The 22085-nt window shown below is 39.7% G+C and overlaps 1 long non-coding RNA gene across 1 annotated transcript in view; it reads right to left on the bottom strand.

The window, feature by feature from the left end:
• Positions 1-13336: 13336 nt before the first annotated feature.
• The window catches only part of LOC146680493 (uncharacterized), a 10838-nt gene continuing 2089 nt past the window's right edge, over positions 13337-22085 (bottom strand). Inside the window, exons 3-4 of the long non-coding RNA XR_014918084.1 lie at positions 14599-14691; positions 13337-13554 (exon numbers count right to left, since the gene is read on the bottom strand). This is a non-coding gene — a long non-coding RNA (uncharacterized LOC146680493). The remainder of the gene's footprint in view (positions 13555-14598; positions 14692-22085) is intronic.

The following is a 22085-nucleotide window of genomic DNA, read 5'->3' as shown; positions in this document are numbered from 1 at the left end:
CTCACGAAATTGTCATGACTGTTCATTTTGCTGCCATTTTTTTAGGTATTTAGTTGAGTCTTATTTGTGAGTGTACGTACATGTGGGTAACTCCTATAAGGATGCAGTTTGGAACAATGAGCTGCAATAATGATGTGTTAGGTTTGGCTCTTTGGCGCTAAAGCCATGACTCGCCACTGGTGAGCTCATAGCGTGATATAGACCATGTGGACCTCTGCCTTGAGGATTCCGTAGGGGGGATGGGGGTGACCATTGAGATGAGTGCAATGTGAGTCCTTACCCTTTTTTGTTTTTGATTAGGGCTCCTTAGAGACAGCTGTAAGCAGCCTGCCTTGGAGTAAACTGAAAAGGGAAAGAGGCCAAGGGCGAAGAGTAAAGCAGCTCTTTTGCCAGCTCTGTTTTGGCTCAGTACGTCCACATGTCCCAAATCCTTCAGACCCCTTTCAAGTTTTTGTTTCTGTATCTGTAATTTTTTCCCCCCAAAAGCGGCCCCACCGAGGCATCCTCAGGCTGCAACACTCTTGTCCAACTGATGACTAATTTATTGAATTTTTCAACAAACGAATCAGCCCGTAGATTATGATGTCATTATTTTTATTTCCAACTTTCCCTTTCTGGGTACCTGGAACACACATTTGTTGTTCTGTAGCTAATCTGTTTAGTCACTGATTGCATGTGGCCCAGACAATATAGCATGACAAATGCAGGATGAAATTAAAAAAAGATGTTTTTTTTTTTTCTTTTCTGGCTTTTTTAAATTTTATTTTAAAAGCTGACAAGACTCCAAACACTGACGCTGGGGAGGCCAGACTAATTTAGACCAGACATCTGGTCCTAAAGTTGATTATGTGAAGCAAGTTAAGTGAGAAGATTGGGAAATTTTTGGCTGTTATACAACAACAGAGGGGGATGAGACCAGATTAACAGTCTGTGGACCTACGCAGAGCTTTAGCAGCTACAGCACCTCTTCCTTTCTCAGGGCACAAAACTATATTGCGGCAGGAAAAAGAACACATTATTCATAGATGAAAAGCAGACATGTTGTGCGTTTGCTAACAAACCTTGCACTGAAAAAAGCAGGTCCTTAGTGTCAAATGAAATCTGATCTCATTTGAGAAAACACAGTTCTAAGAAAATCTCAACTGGTGCATCTCTGCCGGATCTGATCCACACAGTCACACTCATTGTAATATATTTGGTGCATCTTTTATATTATGTACCGATGATAATAAAGCCAACAGTCTATGGTGCAAATACTTGGGGGCAGAAGAGCTTGAAACGTTTTCAGGGAGTTTTGACTCGATTACTAAGTTTATTTTCAAGCAGCATTGTTGGTGAATAAACGTGAATGAAACAACTGAAAATTCGTTTAGATTTGCCACTAATGTAAGAGTGGAACTGGGCCTCTGTGTTGAGTGTCATATCATGTTTGTGCGGACTCCTCTGATTTCCACAGGTCCTGCAATAGCACATATGGTCTCAATCAACTAATCATCGAACTCCAGAATATATATCCCCGGTCCTGCCACTCATTCTTACCATATTGTTCTGTCAACAGTGAGGCATTCCTTTGCTCACTGTTGGTTACTCCCTGTTGCTCATGACAAATGCGATCTCTGGCTCACCTCCCCTCCACACAATAAACCTTTTGTTAAATCTTGCAAACCTTTCCCGTGTTAATACAACCTGTTGCCATTTGTTACTTTTAGTGAAGGGGTCATTTTTACTGCTTCTGCAGCTAAAAATAATCAGTGTTTATTGGTACACTGAAGAAGCTATTAGTATATCGGATGGAGAGCTCAGGTTGGGCAGTTTGGAGAGGCAAGGCTGAGATGGTTTGGACATGTGCAGAGGAGGGACATAATTGACAAAGGATGTTGAACATGGAGCTGCCATAGAGTAAAAGAGGAAGACCTCAGAGAAGAAGAAAGGTGTGTGTCACAGTTGATGATGACAGATATAGCGTGAGACAACAGCAGATGATCATTTTAGATGAACTTTAGAATTATCTGTTGGCCACCGTACCCAAGGTTGTTCATTTTCAAGTTTTGAGGCAGTTAACTGAGAGTGGAAAATGCTTAGGTGCTGAAAAAAGATCAAACTTATGAAACTACTAAAAAAAATGTGAAGTCACAACAAAATGAGATAAAATTACTTCAACAAAACAACTCATGACCCAAAAAAAGACTCAAAATAAACACAAGAAGATGTTAAACCAGCCTCGGAGAGACCAAAATGACCGCAAGGAGAATCAAAATGACAACACAAACAACGCCCTGCTTTCAGTTTGGGTGTCTCACTAACATGAGTGAGTCAGTAGGGGGCTTTGACACATCTCTGCCCTGGGACCCATTGTCACACAGTTCTTCCATGAGGTTAACATTACTCACTAACATCAGCCAAAGGGTTCCCACTGCACTTCATGTACACACACGGTGATATTTTCAAAATCTCCTTGCAGGTCTCTGCTGAGATATCCCTCAAATCTGCGTTTCAACAAGTTCAACATATTGAGCAATAAAAGTGTTTATTTGGTCCAGTTAGCATACCATTCCTATTGGAGGTAATCTTTTCTCAGCCATGCTAAAACTATAGCCCCTGTCTGAGGTCCACTAACTTTAACCTCACATCACAGCTGGTTCTTATACTGCGCAAAAATATGACTAGGCTACATTTCATTTTGCTGCCAGAATCCATAAAACAGGACTCATTTTGCTGAATTGCAAGTTCTGCTTTGATTGTGGCACATGGGTACTGCATGTGCTTTTTTTTCTTTTTTTTTCTTTGTAGAGATTGGAGGCCCTCGTGCTTATTGCTGGAAAATGGAAAAGAGTGATTCCAGTTGGAAGACAAGTAAAAAGTTCTGTAGCTTGAAATTACACTCCTCCTCATAATGACAAACCTCAATTATAACTAGTTTTATACCACAAACATCTCCCAGTCAATTAATGTTAACATCTTTTCTTTTTTCTCTCTCTCTGCGCTCATTTCTTCATCTCCAAGCTGGACCTCTGCATGCATGTGTGCAATGTGTGTATTCATGCATGATACGCACGCACGAGCCAAACAGGGTCCTTCCTCCCTGCGTTTAATTTCACCAAGCGGTTTGCTGCCCAAGCCGCAATCCAAGCTGAAAACAAAAACAAACTGGAAAAACTGAGCCAGCACTCGTCGATTCTTCCAGTTCATAAGTCTGTACTGTTTGGACAAACTTTCCTGTTTGAAAAAGCTGTTCTCTCTATCCACATGCTTCTCTAATGAAGGAGTCTGGGGACCACAAAAAACCTGCTAGACTCATCATATTCGCCTCATCTAGTGTTCACTTCATCGTGATCTACATGTGTCTGCATTATACTCGCACCTGGCAGCACCTTCCCTTGCACAGGAGAAGTCAGATTGCATAAACCCAACAGTTTCCTGTGAAAATAACTCTATTTTCATTTGAGGCAGGCGGCAGTTTATGTTTCTGCTAGTGTGGTCGAAGTCGTAATTTCTTAGGAGGAGCCTAGGGGCGCACGTGGCTCGTGCAGACACATCATTCATTTACACTTGACCAAATTGTGGCCTCAGCCCCAAAGCAACTTTAACCGCTCTGGGAGGTGGTTTTGAGTGGATGACACATAAACAGATTAGAATCCCGAACCACAATCTGTTGGTTGTTTTATGCGTTACTTGTCGTTTTTGATAGATCCAAAAAGCGGCTCTCTAAATGAGCAAACAGATATGTTTATGTTTTTGTGACACTAAGTCATAGACTGAATTGGAGGTTTTTAACCTTTGCGAGTGACTGTTATTGCTCTAAAACTCACAGAGCGCAGGACCATCACTGATTATTTTCAACAGAAGGAACTTTTGTTGAGCTCGTTTGGATTTGTGCCACATCAATCATATCATCTGCGGTGCAGATGCCATTAATGCAACAGATGGTGCCTGCTTTTATGTTTGCAGATGTGTGTTTAGAATACCATTTTCTGCCTGTTGCTTTTTATTCAGTTTACCGAAAATACCTTGTTAAATAAATCTTTAACAAACTACCACAACGCCAATGTCACATGACTTGCACGGAGTAGAGAAAAGAATCACAAGTCGGTAAATATTTTTAACAATTTACTCTTATTTTGTCAAGTATGATCAATCATCTTTGGTTAGTCGAAGTCAAATTAAGGACGTAGGCATTTTTTTTCCCTCTTGTTTTCCTCTGGCCATAAAATTTGGTAAAACCAAAATCAAATCTAGATGAAGTGGAAAAGTAATGCTTTGTTATACTGAACATACTATAGTACATAAGACAGATTTTATATAAGATTTCATATCTTTACAAGAAAGCCAAATGTATCCTGATCCAAAAGAGAATATTGGCTTTGACTCATTGAGTCATTGGTGTTAAACTGATATTTGTTAGTTTGGGATTTACTGTGTTAGTTTTGGTTTTTACGTGTCATTGGTTCTAACCATTTTTTTTGTTGTTGTTGTTGTTGTTGTTGTTGTTGTTTTAACTGTAGCACTGACTTGAAAATTAATGTCTTGGGAGATGTAGATTTTGAACTTGGTATGCTAAAGCCGAATGTGACAGGAACAGATTCCGATGAGCGCCAGTTACCTTTTGAGACAATAATTAGCAGCTTTTCCTGTTCCTGTTAACACATTAAAGTTTTAACTCTCACACACAGTCTCACCTGCAGATGCCTTACTGTATGTGTGTTCATTGGTGTAAGACAACACTGCTTGTCTGCGAGTAGGGCAGAGTGTATTGTTGAGGAGAAAGGTGCCAGAAGGAATGGCACCTTGTTATATTAGTGTTTGTATATTAAAAGCTTTAAAAACAATCTTCTGAAACCCCTAGAACTGAATCACAAAACTTGGGACGTGTCAAACTTAGGAACTTACTAGGAACTTCATCACCTGGCCTTGATGCTTAATGCGAAGTTCCAGTTATCTCTGAAATAAAATAATTTGAGCTTAGTTAGGTTTATTAGGTTTATTTTTGACACACAAACACACACACAAAAAAAACCTGGCTTATGGGACATTAATCTTCTTTTCAGTTTAACTACACAGAATCTGATTCCTGAAAACACAGCTTTTACTTACTGCCCGGGCCCACAAGTGACACGCAGCAAAAGTTGCACGAGGAAAGGCCAGACTTCATTAAGATCTGTTTTTCCATCCAGGATCCGGCAAAATGCCTCGCCATCCCTCAAGAGTTCAAATCTATGCTGTAACCAAACCAAATACACCAGGTCCAAGTACCCTCTACTAAGCACAACCAGATGCCTGCCCCCTTCTGAAAGAGAAAGAGAAAATACACACCTTTCCTGTGATTGGTCCAGTGGAAGCCCCAGCTGATCAGTGAAATCTGTCATCCAGAAAACAGATGTGCAGAAATTATGTTTGCTGCCCGAGGCAGCACTGAAAGGTGAACGAGGCAGAGGTGTAATTTAAGAATAGTAAAATAGTGCATGGAAAGGGAAAGCTGCTGCAGCTGACACTGACACACCGAGAGGCCAATGCCAAATTTTCAGTGGGTTTAGTGGTGAAAACCGCTGGAATCAGAAAACTGATTGCCTTCATTTTAGGCATGAGTAACTACGTTCATGCATAATTTTATCATTTGATTAATTCAGTTTTTCTGGTCAATAACAAATGCTTTGTGGATAAGGGCTCCTACTATATTAAATTATAATATAATAACCAGAAATACAGTTTTCTGTTTACTGCAGAAACGAAAGTGAGATGAAATCCACCTGAAGATCACAAATAGCCTGAGGCACTGACCCAACCTTCAAACTCCCCAGATTCTTATTCAATTGAGCATCCATGGGATGCCCCAGAGCAAGTTTGATCCAAGGAGACCCTCCAATTCAACCCACGGGATCTAAGATAACCCACTCCCAATGTTCTGTGTCAATGCCTCTCTGGTCAGAGTTGTTTTACTTGTTTAGGTGGCTATAATGTGTTGTTGAACAGTGTATGCTGACTGTACTTTAAATGGCCTCAATAACATCATCAAATTCATTGATAACCGATCACATATCCGGCCAGCATGACAGAACAGAAAAACAATAGCAGTGTGGCTCAGGTGGGAGTCTGTTTCACAAACTAGTCCTCAAAGCCTGGAGCAGCCCTGAGGCTGAGAGACATGTTCTCAAATAAAGGCCATGATGCAGGCTCTCAATTTAGTTTCTGGCATTTGTCACTATAGATGATGAAGAAACGTCATACCACTCATCTTTTTTTTTTTTAATTGGACAAATCATTAAAAATCAGCCTTTGACCCCTTGCCTTTGAGTCATTTTCCATGAAAATAACAAAAAAGAACATATGACATGAAAAAATGAATGTGTACATATGTCAGAGTTAAATTGTGGTGATGACTGTGAGAACGGCAAAGGCGTTGATTCCAAAAGGTTTTAACTGAAAAAACAGAAAATGCAATTCGACCGTCATTATAAAACCAGTATGTCACGACATAACTATTGCCCATTAAGTTCATAGCACCCACACTAAACATTATAACTGCAAAAGTGTGCAGTAAATCATCTCCTGTCTTATCCTAACAGTGTGATCCAGTGCAGCAATAGCTAACCAGCAGAGCGGGCAGATAGGAAAGGTGTGTTTATATTAAAAACCAGCAGACAGATAACAACTGCTATTTTGGATTTTCATGTGCGGATTTAACACCTGCAACACGAAGGAACAATTATGACTCCGAAATAAATTAAATAATTAGAAACAATCGAATCATGACTGTTTAGTCTGATAACATCTTGAATCTGTTGGTCTTGGAATTAGGCTCGGCTCTTAACGTCATATCCAGACTTACTTGAAAACATGAGGTAATTGCTGATGGCTCTGTTTTGTAATATTTCACAAAAAAGGAGGAAAAAGGATCTCATGTATCTTGTTGGCATTAGAGTAAGCTAGGAGTCTAATAAGCTTGCAGCAAGTGGTACCGATCAGCCTTAAATTGTCATGGTTCTGGCAGGCACTGCTGCTTTTTTCACCCTGTTTTTCTCCTGCTTTCAGGTGGAGTGTGGGCAGTGCCCTGACTTGCTTGTTCCACCCATGGGCAGGTCCACATTAAGTTGTAATTCTGCCCTTGAAAGAGACCTAAGTAAGAATTTAATCAAAATACTGTGTGTACAATTCACTCCTCAAATTCCATTAAACACCACTAACCAGTTTTCTCCTCTCTGGTAAACTGAAAACCTGACTGCAATAAAAGCTGCATTGGGCTCTTTGGGTCTCCCTCCTCACTTCCACTCGTTCCTGTTAATATGACACAAAGAGGAAAACTGGCATCTGTTTTAAGGTACCTCAAGGACAAATATGGAATATTTTCTCCTAATTGTGGTCATGTTACTGGCAAAGAAAAACAGCAGAATACAATTACCAAGGTATCCTATAATGGGGCCCTCTATGTTGGCTGGACTGAGTTAAATTCCAGAGACACGTCACCAAAAAGACTCCCCGAGGAGTTCTCATCTCTTCTCCTTCTCACAATCTTAAAAACAGACACCGTGCAACCCAGTCAAGCTTAAGTTACACCTGGCTGTGGTTTGTCCTCTTCTTCTTTACTCCTGCTACTGCAAGAGAGTTTTTAAATTCTGTTTTTAAATGTGTTCTGCATTACTTTGGTTGTACAGAGCTCTCACAGAATGTGACGTTATTGCAAATCTGCTAATTTATACATTCTAAAAGCTTGGCTTGACATGCTCTTCAATTCATCTAAAGATCAAAAATGCCTGTAGACAGCAGTGATTAATTAAAGAGCTCACGTCATGAGGGCCCCACACAACAGTCTCACAACTTTGTAGATTTAGAGACCGTTCACACTGAGATATCTGCTCCTTATACTCTGCAGGCTGTCAGGAGCAGAAGGGCAGCAGGCTGTTAATTTATTAAAACTTGCTGATTCTTATAAAAGTCCTGCTGGCCTGATTGCTCTGATGTAAACAGTGCTCTCCCAACTCTGAAGATCCAGTCATGCAGTGCTACCACGAGAGTCTACTTTACACCCTATATGGTCAGCATAGTAAAACCACTCAGGGTTAGGTCCCAAAACAAATTATTCACATGGACCTCTGTTTATGGAAGTGTCACACATCTCCAGGATTCACATTTTTGTGAAGGTTCTTGTCCTGTTCTGGAGCCCAGCTGTGCAAAGATTCACCATGAAAAACATGGGGAAAATAAGCATTACGCCCTGCCGTAACGGTGCACTTTAACAACACGATGTTATAAATCTCTATGAACAATATTCTACAAACACACGATTAATACTGACATCCATGAAAACGCCACACATTGCTCTGCATCTGAGAGACCTCTGCAGGCCAGCAGATGCTGACTTCCATCGGTTTACATCAGCTGTTCAGCTTATTAGGTATGCACATGTGTTGCATTTGTTCAGCATTTTTTCTAATAATGAGGGGAATTTATTGGAGTGCTAACACCTCAGTACTGGGATAAATCACAAGTAGATATGATGCAGAGCAGAGTGCTCTGCCCTTGGTGAGCAGTGCTGAGAGTTTCTAGGCACACAGTATTTTGGTTGATCTACTAATGCATTACCCAGATGCATTTTTCCCCACTCTGTTATTATGGAGGTCCTGGGTGAGCGTCCCTGCAAGGCAGGTCTGGGGCTTATCACGAAACAAACAAACAAAAATTAAACAAATCAACAATATTTTCAAGCTGAGCTATATCCATCCATTGTTTTCTGCTTAACTGATTCAAGATTGTGGTTAGGGAGGAGCCTATCACAGCTGTGACCAGGCAACAGGTTGCCAGTGTATGCAAGGCTAACACATCAAAATGATTTTGACACAACAGAAATTCTTGCATGGATGGATGGATATATATATTTTGGGCATTAAAACTGCAATGCATGCATGCGATTGTGTAAATCCTGTTAGCAGTGGTGAATGGCATTTAATATTTTGAGCAACGACCGTATATAAAAGATGGTTGTATCCACTGTAACATCATTGGTTACTGCATCATTGGCTAGCAGGCCTTTTTAGCAAGGTATATTCATTATTCACTGGGATATTGTATAGGGTGCAAACTTTGTCTAGACTTGTAATAAATGTAAATGTAAAGCTTTAGAGTGTCTTAGTACCAGCAAACACTGTGAAAAATACAATACTAGCCATGCTCCCTAATGATGCATAACTTTAAGCTACTTCACTTTAAGTGACCAAGTTACAGAAAAAAACCCTTCATGAACACAAGGATACTGAAGGGGTGATCTAATTATAGCGACGATTTTTCACTAAAATGTTTATTTCTTCTTTATTTTATCATGAGAGTCTAGGATAATCCTTTTTTTTTTAACCAAACTCAATTGGCCATTTGAGAAACTAAATTTTTGAGAAATTCAACATAGGGTTTAATTTCTAGAATGAAGCGGTTACTTCATTGTTACCCCATATTCCCTGTGGCAGAAATGAACGACTAAAACAGGGCAATGAAGTACTAAAACCAAAGTGATACACAGAATAATATGGTAAGACTCCAGAGAGAAGCTTTGCTTATGCTTAATAAATCACTATTTATCACGTAAATGATCAAATATTTCAGAATTAAGTGAATATTTTATGTCATTAGTTATCAAAATTACACCTATAATCATAGCCTTTTAGCCAAAGAAGCCCAAGAGACATTAGTTAATTACCTTGCAAGGGCTAGTTAAGCTTTCATGGAAGCCTTCCTAGAAATTACAAAGCCCCATCAAAGGGCAGAGCTATTTTACATCAGATTCTTTACTGCAGAATGTAATATTTAAATGATAATATTCATTATTAAAAGTCATTCAGACCTGTACAAAAAATAGAGAATTGTGTAAAAAAATATAATAATTTTTTGATCTTGCATGAACACTGCTGTTTTAAAATAATCTGTTCTGCAGTCGTTGTTCCTTCCCTCTGATGATGAACCCACATGTAAACCTTTCTTGCTGCCGTGAAACAGATGGCTCACCTGGTTTTTAGTGTTTGAGACTCATGTTCTTTTTGCCCCATAACCAGGGATCCCTCCTTTCCTCCCAGTTTGGCTGGTGACCAAATAAATATCCTTCTTCATTCTGCAGTGCTAACAGAGCAACCTTGTTGTGTGAAAAACTGACTGTGCCTTATGTATCAGTGCTGATTGAATGGACTTCTTGAGTTCTTCGCCACTTATGGGTCTGTTGAACCTGTCAGCATCATCTCCAGCTGTGCTCTTCTATCTTCTATAAGTTTCCATACAAGATTTCAGCTCTTCCTTTTTATGTTTTTCCTTGTTTTCTTTGTTCTTTGGTGCTGCTTGAAGGGCGAGGATAAAACAGCCATCGGGGGTCTTAATTTAGACATTTAATGTGATCTTGGACTTGACTTCTTGAAAACCTTTATTTGTGCAAAACTCAACTGGATCTGATCATTTAGACTGTGCTTGTTTATTTAATAATTACCTCGTTTAGTACTGCCAAATAAAAACCACACTTCCTGCTACATTATGTCTCTACATGATGTTATTAAGCAGTAAAAATGGGATATTACTATTGACATAAAAAATATCCCACTTTGGCACTCCCTATTGGTAGCCATGGAAATAACTGGGCTTAAGTATAACAATGCCAGAAGAGTAATGTAAAATGATAATAGTATTTTATATTTTAATTGGTAATTTGCATGATGGTTTCCAGACACTAACAATTACATTTATGGTACGAATCGTTTTATTGTTTTAAAAAACATTGATATCTGATAGTCAAATAACCATAACCTAACCGTATGCAATCAAAAACTAAATAAGTTCAGCATTCACCAGTTTATGATTTAACATGTCAGTTTGTGGGCTTATTATTATTATTATTATTATTGTTATGAGTCTCAATGTATGCATGATGTGTACTTGAGAATTCAAAGCAGCCCTTTGAGGCAACACACTAAACCATGGGCTCTGTGGTCCCTGCCACTGGAGAGATAGCTGGTCCACTTTGATTTGATTTCACTGCTGAGTGTCTGGACTCCTTCAAGAGATCAACTGGTGCCCTCCAGGAGCTAAATGTATCACTGCTGCTCTTCATCTCTCTCAGTGCTGCTGATCCAGAGGCATTAGTGGTCACATACTCACAGAGGGAAAACCGCTTTCATGGAGAGCATCAAACATTCAATGAATAGTCCCTCAAATCTATGTGAACTTTAGACTTTTGCTGAACCTGTGGTCCCTTATTGTGCTTTTTTTTTTTTTTTTGCTGTCACTATGATTTCAGTTTGTGATTTTCTTAAATATTCTTTTTTTTCATTTCCCTTTTTCCTCTGTCTGTTTTCATGTTTGTGGTGTCCTATATTTAACCTGTATTCACTGTTCTCTGTATTCTTCAGTTGTTAACACATATGCTTTGACTAGGGAGCACTTTGATTGTTGTACTGTTGAGTGCTTAAAAAGAATGCAACTGGACTTCTTTGGGGTTTTTTTGAAGATGCTTCTTCAGCTCTAGAACAACTGGTGGAGATTCCCAGGTAAGAATGTCAGACATCAGCCATGGAGGAGCAGAATGACAGAAAAAACAACACTGTCATCCCTTATGCAGCAGGCTCTAAAAAACTCCAAAGACCCTTCTGGTGTATTTCAGCAGCACCCTCAGACAAAAACTGTTTAATTCCAAGGGAAAAAAACCACTCAAGTAGAAGCTAAACAAGGTAATGTGGTGCAGCTCAGTGAGGTGTGCTCAGACTTCTGGATAGAAGAAACCACTTTCTGAAGGTCTTTCAAAGTTTTTCTTTGGATATTGGTTGTTTTTTCCTTGTACTTGACCCTTTTCAAATTTCCTTTTTTGTTTGTTAACCCACTTAAAGGCTAATCTACAATCAGGTCTGCAGTGGAACAGAAAAAAACCAGCCCTTGCATTTTTGTAGTGGTTGGTTTATTTCTTAGTTGCTATTTAAAGAAATCACAAGAAGCTTCCTTAAGAGAGTTCAGGCTGTGCTGAAGAATAAAGGTGGTCATAAAAAATACTGACTGTTTTTGCTATTTCGATGTGTATTTGCATGTTTCAATAAATCTCTGCATGTGTTTTCTATTTTCGCAGCAAAATATAAAGAAATGAAGGATGGCTCAAGACTTTTGCCCAGTATTAAATATAAATAAATCACTTGGAGTCAACTTTTTACCTGACACTTCAATGTTAATCCTCACATTTCTTTAAGTAATCCAGTTATAGAAGGGTTTCGATGTGAATATTATGCATATTTAAAATTATTAATCTACTCAGTGGACATTAAAGAAATAGGCTGGGATGAATAGTGATTGTTTTTCTTCTGTTTGGGATAGCAATCATATCCCCAGTTTTCTGTGTTATTTGCATGCCTGCAGAGCACTGAGCCAAGAAAAGAAAATAGTGGAAAGATGCTATCTGCACAATGTGGTCACATTCAGAAATAAACAGTATTTAAGAGCAACTGATAAAACGTATTTTGTGACAATAACAGGATTTAGTGTAAAACCCTTACATTAAGCCAGTTTAGCTCAGGTCTGTCTCACAGATTGAACCCCGATAACAACATCTGATAAGCTGTGGTGCCAAGGAAATGTAGTGTGTTGTGTAAAAATGCAGACCACATGCTTGCGGTGGCCACAAAGCGGATAGGGACCTTCTTTGCTATAAACTGCACGGTTAATGGTGCCAGCGTATAGCTCGTGCGGTATCCGGGTTGCACCAAATCTCCGTTCCCAGGGGTAAACGTAATCACGTGGGCAATCATTAAAATTCAGGCTCTGTTGTGATCAAAACTGCAGCGTACACACAAAAAGCTCTCCCTGCACTTATAAAGCATATTTAGACCATTAGACTCGCCACAACTGACAATTAGGCTGTTGGCTGGCTCTACCACATAGATTTTCCCTGAGCCTTTGCTCGAATTTTAAACGCAATCTTTGCACGGAGCAAGGAAGGAGCTACCTTATCAAACACTGTTAAAAAAAAATGTTGATTTGTTGAGGGAAAATAGGCCTCTTCACACACTAAATGTTCTTTATTTTCTTTGTGGGCTGAGATTTGAATGTGCTTGTGAAGTACATCTTATCTGAGCCAGATGTTTCCAGGTTGAGGCCACTTTAGCGCATGTGAGTTAAGGGGTGTTAAATGTAGGAAATTACATCAGCTGTCTTGAGTTTCACAGACAGACTACTGTCACATGTATCCTCATTTTCCGCCTGTAAACAGGAAATGATAGGAGAGGAACGCTTAAAGTTGATCCACGAGCTGCCGAAAAGCACACGAAAGCGTGTTGTTTTTATGTATCAGTGTGCGTGTTTTTAATCAATCTACCAGTACTACGTTTTTAAAAATGAAGATCTTAAGAATACCCCTGCAAAAATGTTTTTGAGTATTAACACACTGCATTTTTGACTCTAGTGTTTGTTTTACCTTGCTTTGAAATAGTACAAAACCTCTTGCCAGAGCTCTCCTCTTCAGGAAGCTGTGGTCTACCTGCTGTCCGGCAGCCACCTGCTCTTTCGTGCAGAGCAGCAAAAAACATCTGCAGCTCGGAGAGAGTTGGCTGCCTCCTGTAAGCCCAGTGAGTAGACACCATATCATCGAGGGGAGAAGAAGAAAAAGTACGGGGGAATAAAGATCAGCTCACAGATGTTGAATTGCAGATGAATGCTAATAATCCTAGAGCACGAACAAATTAAAGAAAAAGATCAGGGATCCAGATGTGTAGAGGAAGTGACTCCCTAGAGTGAAAATCCTGGCAGCAGAGCAGCGTCTCCTCCAGACGGGACAGAAAGGAATAACTCATCCTGGCATAAGGGCTGCAGACTCCTGCTTGTGTTGTGTTTGGGCCAAAGGGTCGCTGTGGATGTTCGCTGACTAGCCTCAGATGAACCTAGCCGTGCTCTCCATCCTTCCACTATCACCTCATTTAATAAGAGTAAGAACAAATGAAAGGAAATGATCCGCATCACAACTTCCAATTTTGTGTTTTTTTTTTCTTTTCCAAATTGAAAATCAGAATAGTAAAACTGCAGAAATAGATTAAACAGTGTATTTATACTATCTAACACAAATATTAGCATTTATAACTAAAAAGCTAATTACCCAGCATATTGAAAATATGATACTTCAAATTAATTATTAAGCGTTAAAATGTTATACCCAAAAAACTCTTTTCATATCTAGCACATTAACTGTGTCTTATTTCCTTGATGTATCCAAGAGCCTAGAGGGTATCAGGCTATTTTTATTAGCTTTGGAGAGGTTTACTCTCCTGCAGCCCTAGTCAGCATTACCTTAGATACTTCTGCATTTGCCAAACACAACAGTTAGTTCTCAATCCCCAAACCTTTTATGCTGTAATAATAAAGACAATGTTTTTTGGTTATTCTTGCAACAGTTACTACACCGATTCTATCTGCACAATGCAAAACAGCCTGTTTATTAATGTTTTACACATGGATTCGCTGGTGAGGATTAACTTTTAGCCTCTGCCTTTCAGCATATTATATTCACAATTTGCTTAATTAAGCAGTAAACTTTTCAGTAAATAGTGACTTTAATTGGCAAAAAGAAAGAAAGAAAAAGATCTAGAAAGCATGAGTGCACTTTACCTAACAAAAGCACACTTGCATCCTAAGGCGTGCTGGGAGATGTAGTCCTGGCTTAGCAGTATCATTTCCATCCATCAAGTGTGCTTGGTTCACCTACAAAAAAGAAAATAAACATCAACAACAACAAAGGAGTGTCATCATTCAGCACCTCAAAAGGTCCAATATTTTTTAATAAAACTACAGTTGGCAGTCAGGATTCAGCAGCATACAAAGGGTTCAGGGAGGAGCATGGCTGGAGTGCCAGCAAAAACAAATGTAAGTTTCTTTTATTGATCATTTAAATCTGTTCATTAAAAGGCAGCAGTGAAGCCATTGCATGTTCTTGCTCTTGCTCAAAGAAACTTCCCTGCAGGATTACAGGGATGGCATAAATTGTAGTTTCTGCTGCTGCCCGAGATGTGTTCATTGGCACAGCAGAGGGCCGTGGTAACACTCTGGAGGCAGAAAACATTTGTGTTGGATAAGAACCAGGAGAGTGGATTGCGCAACGTTAATATGAGCTCTGTGCAGTATCTGCCATGGGGAGGGAAAGAGGCAAACCATCAGACTAAAGAAGCTGTCCCAAAGGACGACTGGCCTCTCTAATAAAAGGTGATGAGTGGAATTTTACTCAGACTTTGTCACAGAGGCTCAGCCAGGCTGCAGCTGTGTGACCACGTATCTTAGTGCGCAAGAAAAAGAGCGACTGCCAGGAGCTCACTTTTAGCTTTTCAGTCAATACAAGCTGTGAGATAACACACAAAACATCATATGTCAATTTGAGGTCGAAGTGCTGAGGTCATTGAAGGCACACTGTGCAGCAGTGTCCTCGCTACAAAATTCAGATGTCTGCACACCCACTGGCAGAAACTCAGTTCTTTGCAGACTGACACACATGCTTACCAGATGAATAAAGTGGACCATAAAGCATACATTTGCAGACGATATGAAAGGGCATGCAAGCACGCACATAAAATTCAGATGAATCCCTGCATGTTCTTAAATGCCTTTAAAAAAAAATAAAAAATAAAAAATCTACGTTTCAGTCTGTTTATTCATAGTTAACATATGAATCTTATGTTTTATGTCCAAGTTTATCTAATAAATTATGGGATGTCTTCCTTTTATAATCTAAAGACCACAGTCATACTTTTAGTTTAATAAATAAATACATCCATCAACAACATGCCACAATTTGTTTCTTCAGGCTACCTGGCTGTCTCATGTAAACATGAAATGGAAAGTTAGCAAAATGAAGCCACTAACATTTGCTCATCTGCAGCGCCCTCTGGTGGAAATAAAATGCCATGAGCTGGACAACAAAATGTTTCCTAGATCCTGGCAGGATCAGAAATATTTCTTTCTTTCTTTCTTTTAAAGTAGTATATTGTTAATACATTGACATAAAATTAAATATTAAGACATTGTTTGGGTGAGTATCAGTGTGAATGTGGGAGTGTGTGCATACAATGGTTAAAATAATCATTTTCACTGAATTAAAGTTTTTATAACTGGTTGAGGTCACCGCTTAGAACTTTGCTAATCTAAACCGAGTAACATAATTACATTTGTGCGTGCAGTTATCAAAGCTTCTTAGTGAGGCCCTCTGACCCTCTTCCTCTTTCTCTCTGTTGTGTTTTCAAAACCTCAAACACATCAGAAGATTGATCAACAGGCTGTAAGAACTTTTATGTATTTTTAGGCTGATTAATTTACCTAAAAGCCAAACTGCCACCGGACACACACAGAGATCCTGCACTGCTTTCATACAACCTTCTGCTGTGTTTACCAATAAATAGTTCAGTTGCATCTTTAGTTTTAAACACAATTCATAGATTTCACTTTCAAATCTGAAATTGAAATATGTGTATTAAAAAGAAATCTACCAAAACAGGATGGTAGCTATTATTATTTATTTATTTTTATTTAGGTAAAGACAAAGTGGGAAAAAAATCCGACAGAATTAAGCTTTAGTTTTGATTTCTGAGCAGATGGATTTTACTTGATATAATGCTTCAGCTCTGTAGTTAGCTGCCACTCTGAAACAGAGTGCAGTGAATGCGGCCTGGGGAAATCCCATATTTCCATGGTCTGTACTTACTTGTATAATAAAACAGAAGTTAGAAAGTAAGATATATGATCATATACTGTAGAACTATATGTTAAAAAGTATGTGACAACTCATTTATAAATGAGGGTTACTTTAAAACTCTCAACTATGCCAGTCATAATCACCATAAAGCTTTAATTTCAGGTATGTGGATGTACTAGACCCACTGTTGTTTTGTGCTATTTTGACCTAGCCATTTTTTTTTTGACTACATCATACTCAAAGGAGCTTGGAAAGAAAAGCGTCTGGACTTCTTTAAGTTGCTTGAAGACGTTTCACCTCTCATCCGAGAAGCTTTTTCAGTTCTAAGGTCAAATGGTGGAGAGTCCCAGATATAAACCTAGTGGGAGTGACCCCCCACAGAGGGACAAAAGGACCCCCTGATGATCCTCTAATCGCCTGAGCCAAGGTGTGAAACTGGGCGTGGGTCCCAATCAGCCAGAGAAACTCAGGAGAGTTTTCTCCAAGCATGACATCAAAGTGTATTTCAGACCCAGCAACACGCTAAGACAGAAACTGGTTCACCCGAAAGACAAAACGCCAAAACACAAATTTAACAATGTGGTGTATGCTGTACAGTGCAGCGAGGAATGCTCAGACCTCTACATTGGAGAGACCAAACAGCCACTTCACAAGCGCATGGCACAACACAGAAGAGCCACCTCCACAGGACAAGACTCAGCAGTCCATCTGCATCTTAAGGATAAAGGACACTCTTTCGAGGATGCCAATGTTCACATTTTGGACAGAGAGGACAGATGGTTTGAAAGAGGAGTGAAAGAAGCCATCTATGTCCACTGTGAGCGACCATCTTTGAACAGAGGCGGGGGTTTACGACACCAACTCTCTGCCATCTATAATCCAGTTTTGAGATCCCATCCCAGACGCCTTAACGCCCACTCACATCCTGGGCCATCTGACCTCAGGAATTCGCATGATAAGGTGGGGCCAGGTTTTACAATGAACACACCCGAAACTCTGGCTGATTGGGACCCACGCCCAGTTTCACACCTTGGCTCAGGCGATTAGAGGATCATCAGGGGGTCCTTTTGTCCCTCTGTGGGGTTTCACTCCCACTAGGTTTATATCTGGGACTCTCCACCATTTGACCTTAGAACTGAAGAAGCTTCTCGGATGAGAGGTGAAACGTCTTCAAGCAACTTAAAGAAGTCCAGACGCTTTTCTTTCCAAGCTCCTTTGACTACGATGACCTGGATGACTGAGAACCTTCACAGACAGACTACATCATACATTCAGAATAACATGGACCAATGTGAGAAGAAAAGATTGTTGGGTTAGAGAAAAGAACAAATCTATAAATTCATACATCCACTTTCTTACTTTTAGATGATTCATAAGAAAAAATAATAATTCTAGGTATGGCACATCTTAGGTAATTGTATTTTCTGGTGCAAATTTAAGCCGAAAATAATTAAAACGTCATCAAAAAGAGCCAGTAACATGCAGTATTTATTATTAAGGACAGACAGACTCATGACTGGAGCTAGTTCCTCCTGTATCCGTACCCAGTGGTAGTACTATCCTTCGAATTCATGCACAAAGTACACTTAGCCCTCTCTGACTGAAATGAAAAAATAGTGCAGTATACTTTGAGATGCATCTGAACCTGACTGAACCCCTCCAGCACAGACAGACACTTCTGCAGTGAGAGAGATGAGTATGTGGAGGAGTGCAGACTGCAACCCTGAGCCAAAGTCTGCATTCCACAGCAGTACAGTACAGACCAGCATACTGTAGCACATTTAATACAGCAGCCGGATGTGCAGGAAGCTGCTTGGCTCGTTGCGTGCGCTCATCGTGCCAAAGTTTGGGGGAATAACTGGCCGAGGCCTCAGAGCAGAAAAAGTACATGGTATGCTGCCACACTCCCACTAAAAACAAGCGAAACTCCTGCACCACTACTGTCTGGAAAACAAAAGAATTCATTTGTGATATTGAAACTGACACAGAGTTGCCAGCGTCACATGCTGAATACATTTCCAACTGGGATGGGACTTCACAGCATAGATGATCACTATCAACAATAAAAATCACTATAGTGTACAGTCATTGCGAGATCAGAGTGCAGAGAGACTCAGTTGACTGTGGATCTAACTTTTCTGGAGGGGGAATCATTAAAACAGTCCCATCGCTTGATACCCCCCATGGCAGCGTTGCCCTTATACCCAATTGTTTCTCAATTAAATTGAAAGAGTTTGCAGCATGCAAGTGCAACAGTAAATAATACAGCTGCATGAAAGCTCAAAGACTGTCAATCAATTATCCCATTAGTGGAAAACTTTACAGAAGAGTGCTGTTTGTCTTGTGTGATTAATAACTGAAGCATGTTCCAGAGGGCCACACTCTGCTGCGGACTCATCGAGTCCATTTGAGGCCGATAACAAGGCAGATGGGGAGGAGGGGGGGTCCTGCCGTAACCTCACTGTTATCCAAACCAGCATCTCTTATTCCTTTGTGCAAAAACATTAACTTAACAACAGAACCGAGGTCATCCACTATTCTCTTTATGGAGCAATCACAGGAGGCAAAATGGGCTTTATTGAAATAATGAGCATGCACATACAATATCTGACACAGACTCACAAGATTTCTCTGTGCTTTGAAGAGAACAAACACATCGGTGAAACTTTAAGCATTCTCTTTATTTCTCTTCCTCAGATATCTTGTGAAAAGAAAACAAATATCATCGCAGACTCCAAAGCACTTCTCGTCTCCCGTGTACAGAACTAATCAGCCTGTGTTACTCGCCCAAGGTCTTCCCATTTTTTATTAGCAACATTCAGCCCCCAGAGTGAGGCAACATGAAAGAGAAAGAAGAGCGCTCAAAAGATGGCTTCGTCTGTGCAATTTATGTCAATCTCACTTGCTTTAGCGTGTTTACAGAGAGATCAATTCCCAAACTCCGAGGGCCAACATTGTCAGAAATGAATAATTTACTAATGATAACCTTAAACTTTCTGTTTTTGCCATAATTGCCTCTGTAATACTCTTCCTGATTTTTTCTGCGCCAAACAGACATGACGAGAATCAAAGCAGCGCTGCTTGTTTTTTTCACAGCGGTGACAAAAAAAATAATCACTTTGACCTTCTGCTGTTAACAGACTTGGAAAAGTAGCTTTCAAAGCGCTAACTGTGAAGTTATGATGTCTTCTAATTTCTTCGAATGTCTACACATGTTCCAAATAACTTATCTGGATTTTTTAAAGCATTTTTGATAAATACAAAGCTCGCACTGATCAGTTTTCCTCGCCCTCTACTTAGCCCTTTAAACTAGTCTGAGGCCAACAGCTCAGTGCTCTGTTATATCCATTCCACAACTGAGAACTGTTTAAGATCTTGCATAAACATTAGGGCGTGAATATCTGTGCTCCACGCATGGCTCATCAATGAATTATGGCCCACTGCTTTCTAAAAGATACCGCTGTGTGAGATCTGCTTAGCAGATGAAAAATTACATCTACATCAAAGGGCTACTCTTAAAAGTCCAAGTTTAGAAAAATTAATATTTGATAATGCTCAAAGTCTGCATAAGCACACAGGCAACGAGCGCCTGATAATCTCTTAAGAATACTAAAAGCCCTAATATGCCATATTTACTGATATTACGGATTAAAACAGCATATAATATGCGTTTAAAAATCGTTTGGCATATCAAACTACAATTTGTGAGCAGTGATTTAATGGTAGTTAATAAGACTCATTTCAAAAGGCACCGTACAGATGGACACACTAAGTTTCTCTCTGCCACCTTGTGGTCATTTTCTCCAACTGCAGGGTTGAAGTGGAAATGAAAAGGGTGTGCAAAACATTTTTTTATTACTATCTTACAATATACCTGACATTTTAGAACCTGATACGGACACATGTGAGGTGCGCATAATATACAGCTGTTATTAAAGCCACAAATATCATGAATTCAGCTTTGAGCCACTTGGACTCTTCCACATTATGATGATAAAACCTGATTTATTGCTATCATTTAAAAATGATCAAATAATATAATGTATATTCATACACAGACAAAGCTAACATGCAACACAGACTGATTCAGTACAAAGCGATGCACAGGCTGCATTACTCAAAAGCTGAACTGCACCTTCAGAGTATGTCTGAGTGTGATAAGTGGTGCTCAGCCGACGGCTTAACAGCACTCCTTCTTTCTTTCTGCCCTACATTATGAGACTTCTGGTCTGTAATTTTCAAATGTCATTCAGAGAAACGAGGCTCAGCCATGACCTGGCCATCTTTGGGTGCTCCGAAGATACTTTTAAACTTTCATTTGATGTGCAGCTCTCAGCAGTGAGGTCTAAAAAGTTATTCTTCCTCCTTTTTCCCCAGTATATAAACAGCAAAATGTAAATTTCTTGAATTAATATATTGACATTTCTCCCATTGAAACAAGTAAATAAGACACTGAATAATGGTTACTGTTTATAATGTCAGGCTGCGGTGCTGTAGTTGCTGTTTGCTTTTCATTTTAAAATCTGTTTTATGATGCTCCTGCTCTTTCACCTGCAATATTTGCAGCTTGTGTGCAGAACTGGGAAAAGTTTCTATACTCTGGCTTTATCTGCGTCACCGTGTCCACTTTAAATCACTAATAAATCATAATTTTCTCGAAAATACTGCCTTTAACGATGTGTCGCAGCAATAACAGCGCAGGTGTAAATAACATATTAATAAATGTCTGGGAAAAAGGTCATCGCTGGTTCTGAGCTGACGCAGACGTGTGACTCACATTTCAACTCGAGCTTGATTTATAATTGAAAAAAATAGAATTTAAAATGCCGCAGAGTGGTCAGGTGCTGACCTTGAATTCAGACTGAGGTGTGAAGCAGTTGTCATTAGCGAGCCAGTTCACCTGCGCTGCTGGAGAGAGAATATATGAATTTGCTGCATCTGACGTGGTGAACTTGGTAATTCGCATACTGTCTTGTGCCCCGTGATTTAAACTGGTTGTCTGCCTCTCTTTGTTAACCAGCTTCAGCATAATGATGTAGTTTTCTGTGATGTTCCAACACCATGGCTGGAGGCAGGAGTTTAGTCAGCAGCGTGCAGGATCAAGAAAAAAAAAAAAAGAGCCACTGAAAATGGAGAAAAATGGCTCGCAGTACCCCAAGGTAGGAAATAAATTGCAGACGATAACTAGCGAAGCGAGGCACAAACAGCATAATAAATTGTTCGAGATTTTTGCTCTCATTTTGCAGAGCAAAATCAAACTTTGGAGTGCGCAGTTGGCAGGCCATTAAAAGAATTACTTCATGCTCTGAAAACAGAGGGATTGTGTCAATCCCTATATCTCACACAAAAAGACAACACGCTCCTCGGAATTGCTTTGTGTTTTCTGCCATCTAGGTGGGTGCAATGACGAGCTCAG

This window comes from Copadichromis virginalis, linkage group LG23, assembly GCF_057382275.1.
Source record: "Copadichromis virginalis isolate Kocher_CV1m ecotype Utaka linkage group LG23, C_Virginalis_male_GT1.1, whole genome shotgun sequence".
NCBI lineage: Eukaryota > Metazoa > Chordata > Actinopteri > Cichliformes > Cichlidae > Copadichromis > Copadichromis virginalis.
The sequence above is the reverse complement of the archived record's forward strand: the minus strand, read 5'-3'. Positions and strand labels throughout refer to the sequence as shown.